The following is a 7,084-nucleotide window of genomic DNA, read 5'->3' on the forward strand; positions in this document are numbered from 1 at the left end:
CTTGGATACTAAAAGAACTTGCCCTACCATCTTCTGCTGGATGTTTGCTTTTTTCTTCAGAGTCTTTATTACTCAATTCTTAATTCCTTATTTGCAGTTTATTCAAAGTCCCATCTTCAAGTACTTTATGAATTTGCACCTCCCAGTGTCCACCCTATACCAGTATTCTTAGTGAAATGCTGCAGACTTCTAATGGGGATGATTGGAAGTGCCTTCTGCTTTCTGTACCTCTAGCCTGAGGGTTCTTTGTTCTCTTGCCTTCTGCTTTTCACTGTGTTCATAGAAGGAGCATTTCAAATCTCTCTAGTGGGGTAAGAACCACTTTTTCTTAGGATATGAAGAGGGAAATGGATCTTGCATTACACACATCCCTTAGAAGTGGGAGACCAGGCTAATTTAAGAGCTTGCTGCTTTATCACTTTATGTTCTGGAGTGTGAACCAAGAGATGGGGAATTCTTGACCTGCCTCCTGCTGATTGCCTTGATTACTTCTAGGGTTCCCCTAATAGGCTTGACTCTTTAGTGAATTGGCCTTGTAACTAAATCCTGATGTAACCAAGTCTGCATTTCTGAACTGTTTAAAACTCAATTTCAGCAAAATGTCATCATGAACTAGGGCCTTATAAAGAATTCCTGGTAAAAGATAACAAGGTTTGACTGGAGCCTCCATGATCTTTGACTCATGCTTGCATCCTCTTAATTCAACATTCTTATGGATTTCTAATTGTGGTGAGTACTGAAAACTGTGGGGATCCTAGTCCTAAGCACTTTGCCTTGAACTCTGGGATCCTAACATCTACCACAGCTTCTTGCTTTCTTTGTCAAATGCACAATTACAATTAGGATGTGTTGGTTAAGAACATAGAATTACAAACACTGATTTTTCTGAATGGAAACCAAGTGGTTGGCTCAGGTCATCTCACATAGGGACTTCTTTAGAGAGATTTAATTTCTACTATGACATTTGAGAAGTGCAGAGACCTTCCATTGGCTGACTTGCAAATGGCACATTCCTCAGCAAAACAAAGCATCCACAGGTCCCTATCAAGGAGTCTCCACAGGCTATAGGTTTGAATTAGTCCACTACAGTTGGCAAGGATCCCAGATGATGAAATCTCTATCCAAATGCCAAGGTGCTCACCTGGGAACCTTCAAGGAGGATGTTCATAAATTGGCACTTCTTTTGTAGCACCTAGAGAGCTCGCTGAGGCAACAGGAAAGTCACCCAGTTTAATGGTCTCTGGTCGGTTAAGCTCCTAGCACTGAGATGTAGCCCGTTGCCTGACATTCTAGACTTTTCAATGACGCATGCTATCACTGCAGTCACCCAGGTAGACTGCAGGTCCAGGATTTTCATGCCTGTCAATTGGAAAGACAGTAATTCGTAGTGTAGACATGGGTGTTTAGAAGAATTTCTTTGCCTGAGGTGCCTAAAGCATGCATGTCCCACTCTGCTACACACACACACAAACACACACACACACACACACACATGATTCCAACTCTTCTGGGATTTTCTCTCTCTCTCTTCTGGAGAGGAGTGAGTAGCTGAGTGTATAGGACAAGCATAGACTCTGAACGTGGACACAGAAGTGCTCTGATTCAATTATACCCTCGACATGGCAAGTATCTTAACCACTTTGAGCATTCATTTCCTCATCTGTAAAATGGGGATCATTAGATATACCTCTTAAAATTGTTCTAAGATTTAAATGTATGAAAGTAGATAGAATAGCTCCTGGCACACAGTAGGAGTCAAGAAAATGTGGCTGTTATGGTGATAGTTGTTTGGGAGGCCAGCATCTTGCGTCTCCCCACCCTTTTGCCATGGCCCATATTATAAGCATTTTGCCAACAGAAGTCCTGAGGAGGAAGAACCTGTCCATCTCTCCCCACGTCATGTTCTTTCCTGGCAGGAATAACTTACCTGATCTGGGATGCTTGCTGAGGAAACATTTCTACTATTCTTGGCCTCATCTCTGAGGCCCAACCACTCACAGCCATGGACCATTCTTTTTCTGCCTTAACTCTGTTTTGTAAACAAGTCTAACCTGCCACTAGGGGCAGCCTTGAGGCTGTCTTTCTCTCTTTGATTTGTCTTAATCTGTAGAAGCTGTATACTCTGTGACCCTCTATACCTTAGGTTGGATAGGTATCTACTCTAAAGATCAGACCTCGGTGACCAAAACTGCAAGAATGTAGTAAGAAACCCTTCTTTGTTTCAATCTTAAGTCCAGCTTTACCTACATTAAAGCTGACATTAGATTTTGATCTTTCTCTAATTTTTCAATACTAACATTGGAAAATTGTATGATTTAAATTAGCTTCTCCCAATTTTTGACATCACTTTAAATAGTAGGAATATTAACCTATTCCCTTGGCACACCAATGCCTAATTGGTGGATTTGCTTATTGCTCTACCTTCTCAGCATCTGCACATGGGTCCTGTCCATGGCCGCAGAGCTGCCTCAGCAATCCTGCCTTAGCTGGCTAACAGGTCATTCCGCATGGCTTCAGAAATGCCTGCTGATGCCTTAGCAGTGACCCAACTACCCTCCCATTCCTTATGTCTGTCAGTGTCCCCCACCTCCAGCTGTTCTTGTTCCTTGGTTAGGAAGCTGTCACTAAAGGCCACCCCTGGCTCAGAAACTCCTCTTCAGTGTGCCAGGTTCTCCCAGGAATTTTACTATTACTCAAAGACCAGAGCTTACCTGGCCATATCCTCTACCTCCTGATGGCACCAGAAACCCTCTTCTTTTTGCGTATAAGTCACAACCCCATATGGATCTAGCAAGCAGAGAGAATGGACCTTCTAGAGTTGCAGCTCTTAGTGCGAGATTACACATATTGCTCTTGGAGTTGGCATAGTTCTGTGAATCCAAGGAGAACCCCCTGCATTGCTAGTGATAGCCACACAGAAATATATTAATAGGCTTGATTTATTGAGCACAAACTATGTGCTAAGCACTTAATGTATGTGATTTATTCCTTTTCAAAAACTTGCAAGAAAAAAATAATCATTTCCATTTGTTGATGAGGAAACAGAATATCACAGAATTAAGCAATTTTTCAAAGTCACTGAAAGAATAGGATGGGGGAGTTAAAATTCAAATTGGAGTTTGGCTGACTCTTCCAAGTCTGTCCTCTTCCAAGTTCAGGACATTGATGCTCACACAGGCCTCCTATAGGTTGTGATGCAAAAGTCATAATTTTTCTTTCTAATGATCCTGGGAATCATTAATATGCCCACATGTTCTTGCTAGGCAGACAGGTGAGCACCCCTATAGGCAGAAAGATCCTGTGACTATCCAAATACAATGATGGGCGTTGGAGGTGTGGAGGAACCTAATCAATGAACTCTCTTCCACTTCAGATTCTAACAATTCCAGAAATAGATACTAAAAGACGAATGGTACTTATAGTATCAGATGTATTGTCCAAGATACAAGACTTCAAATGAGTCACACTGAAGACTATAGCTGGGAGTTGAGCAGAGTGGGACTTCTTACTCCCTGCCTCTTTCACCTCAGCCTAGATCTGGGTCTCATTTGGGGGACAGTATGATTCTACACAGTGAATTCCAGAACAACTTGCCCTTCCAGCTTCCTGGCAGCCTACTTCATATCTTGTCAAATGCAGGAGAACGGAAGAGGCAAGCTCAAGAGCTTAGAGCCAAGGAGCAAAGATGTGCTTGGTTGCTTACCAGATGCCAGCCAGAAACACAAGCAGCCTCTATACATAGACTTAGAGCAGGTCTCAAACTATTGGGAAAACAAGAAGGAAAGAGTCAACCTCATCCTCTTTCTAACTCAGGGTCCAATCCTCTGGTGATTGTGGATCAGTGGAAGTTAGAATCTCCCCAACTCACCAGTCAGATAAGGAACTCTTCCTTCCTCCCATGTGTAGGAACCAGTGTGAGAGTAGAAGGAACTGACTGTATTTACACCTAAATGGCTTCCTCTTAGGAATGTCTTCACATAGAAACAAGATAAACGAGAGATCAAGATGATTCCCATCAGCACTAACAGTGCTTTATCCTGTTGGGAATGCTTCAAAGGGAGTTGAGGGGAGGCTCAAAAGAGGAGTAGCTAGCCAAGAGTAATGTTTTGGTTTGGATCTGGAATGTCCCCCAATGGCACATGTGTGTAAGGCTTGGTCCCTAATGTAGCAATATTCAGAGGTGGGCTTTGGGGTAGTGATTGGTTCATGAGTTTTCTGACTTCATCAGTGGGTTAAGTTTGAAGGCATTATTGGGAGTTATGAAGGTGGGACCTAATTGAAGGAGTGGGTTTCATTGGGGATTATATATTATCCTTGGTCTCTTCCTTTCTCTGTCTCTGCTTTCCAGCTGCTATAAGCTGACTGCTTTTCTTTACCATACTTTTCCACCATGATGTTTATGCCTTAGAGCCAGCCAACCATGGACTGAAGAAACCTATGAAACCATGAGCCAAAATTTTCCCTCCTTTAAGTTGTTTTTCTCATGTATTCATCTCAGGGATTTCATCATAGCAATGAAAGTCTGACTAATGCAAGTTGGGAGTCTGAGATCAATAATTACCTCCCATCTTGTATTCTTCCATCCTTGGGACTTTGGAACTCTCTAAGGTCTCACATGTCCCTGTCTGTGGATGGGGTCATTCTGATATAAACTGTCTTTCCTTTATAATGCTCACATAGTTTAGGTCATTATACTTCAAATTGGCTTTATTTGCAGACTCATTTTTCAAACATTTAGGATACAGAAACCTGGTAAAAGCAGAACTTTGGTAGTTGATATATATACATTTGATATGTGTCAAAATGTCAAGAAAACCTGGATCCATCTGGAGACACCTATGTTTCAAAGATAGGTGTTAAATGGCACAGCATGAAAGGTGCTCACAGGCTTCAAGAAAAGTGATTGGATGTGTCTCATTCATATTGAGAATAAAGATGGTACTGTACTTGAAGCTTTAATTATCTATTTTATCTTGGGTTCTTGTTGCTTATCAAAGGTTGAGGATTATTATGGTTATTCAAGGGAGTTGGACTGGGAAGTAAGAATGGTAATTAAGATGTGTTTTGTTTAGTTTTGTTTTTAAAATTGGAGAAGCCTGTGTGATGTGCAGTGAGGCTTCACCTGTGTTAATTTTTCCATCTTTTGTTTTTTCGAATGAAATTTTTACTACTTGTTCCTAAGATCTGGTAGCCTCTGGCCTTATTTCCTAAGATTCTGCAAGCCAGGCCAGTCTCTACAATTCTGTCTAGATTCTCTCCCTAGTTCTCCTTATCACCCTCTGGGAATCACAGCCCTACATGTCTTTAGGCGTTGAAATGGATTGTTGTAATAAATTCTAACAGAAACGGGCAACAGGTTGAAACACAGAGGGAAGGAGGACACCCTTGATTCCCAGTAAGCAGATTTTTTAAAAATGCCAAACACTACTATTAAATGAGCTAACTTTCAGGCTCTCTTAGTGTTAACATTCTACAACACTACATCTAGTGCTATTAAGGAAAAGAATCAGAATTTACAAGAAATGTTGAGACTAAAAGCAAAGCATACACTTATATATTAGGGTTGGGATCAATACATTTATAATGCTAAATCCAATGGGAAGAACAAAGTAGCAATAAAATTCCAGTTCTGAAATTTAATATCTGCCACATAGAAAATCAGTTTCTTTCCACATTATTTTTCATTTCCATCCTTTTATCACCTTTTGTTCTAGGAACCTAACTGCTGTATTTAGACTAAAATGTTCAAGTATTCTGCTAAATGAAGCCACAGCTGCTCTGTCAGAAACATCACATTAAAATGTGTTCATAAACCATTTGGCAATGTTTTGAGGATGACTTCCACTTTGTGAGCTACAGAGACAGCTCTGGGCATCATGAAACCTTTGAGCAGCCCATGCAGTTCTTGAAGGGGGACCAGGAAAGACAGGGGGGGGGGGGGGGGGCAGGGCATAACAGAGGCCAACCATAGCAGAGCCATGAGGAATAGACAATGAAAATCAAATTTTTAGAAATAATTTTATATATATTTTTTTCACATTTCAAAGTCATTCACATGATTCACAATTCTAAAGGTTAAAAAAATAAATAAAAGAGAGACCCTGGAGTCTCCCTTAACTTCCCAATCTCTCATCCACTTAGTTTCCTGACAAGTGTTAACATTTTCTTCATCGAACCCATCTCATATTATCCCCCCACCTTTTTATCTACCTATAGTAATTCACTGTATTTATTATAAATGAAATCTCAGTGTAGTTTACACCTTTCTAATTATGAATGGAGTTGATGATACTTTAAGAAACATTTGTATTTCTTTTCCTGTGAAGTGGTCACATCTTTAGCTTTTTTTCCTATTTTCTATCTATTTTTAGGTTTTTTGTTCTTGTTTATTAGTAGAAATTTTTTCATGCCAGGAAATTTACCCTTCTCTGTGAAATGAGTTATAAACATTTCCCCCCACTTTGCTGTCTTTTGTTCATGTCAGGTTTTGAGATGTAGAACTTTGGAAGATTTTTTTTTTTAATAATCAAATTTATCATTTTTAAATTTCTTCTGGGTTTTTAGTACAGTTAGACCTTTCCTACTCTGAGATTATAAAACCATTCTTCCTTAATTTCTTCCAATACTTTAAATGATGTCAGCTTTAACACTTACATCTCATATGCATTTGAAATTAATTTTAGTTATTGATAAATAGTTATGTCTTCTTTTTAATTTGGCCTTGAGGTCTCTCTTTTTAGAGTGGTCATGAGCCAAGAAAGTTGCTGTCAGAGAGCCATGACCAGGAGAAAGTTAGGTTCAGGCGATGTTGGTCAGGTGAGGCACTGACCAACAAACTAAACAAACGTGTGTATCAGAAGACATTTTTACTCACAGGTCCCAGAGAGGTTGGGTCCTGACAAGAGGCTGACCAGAAGATGGACAGTGGCAGGGAGCTCAGCCAGTGGGAGCAGAGTGACATGAGAGGACCTGTGGGATCATGCCTTTGCTAAGGTCTATAGGCATTAACCCCTGGCTTTCCTACAGGGTTCACTAATTGGTTAAAAGAAAACACACACAAAGGAGGAACTAACTTACTGGCATT

The sequence above is a fragment of the Sciurus carolinensis genome, chromosome 14 (assembly GCF_902686445.1).
Source record: "Sciurus carolinensis chromosome 14, mSciCar1.2, whole genome shotgun sequence".
NCBI classification, from domain to species: domain Eukaryota; kingdom Metazoa; phylum Chordata; class Mammalia; order Rodentia; family Sciuridae; genus Sciurus; species Sciurus carolinensis.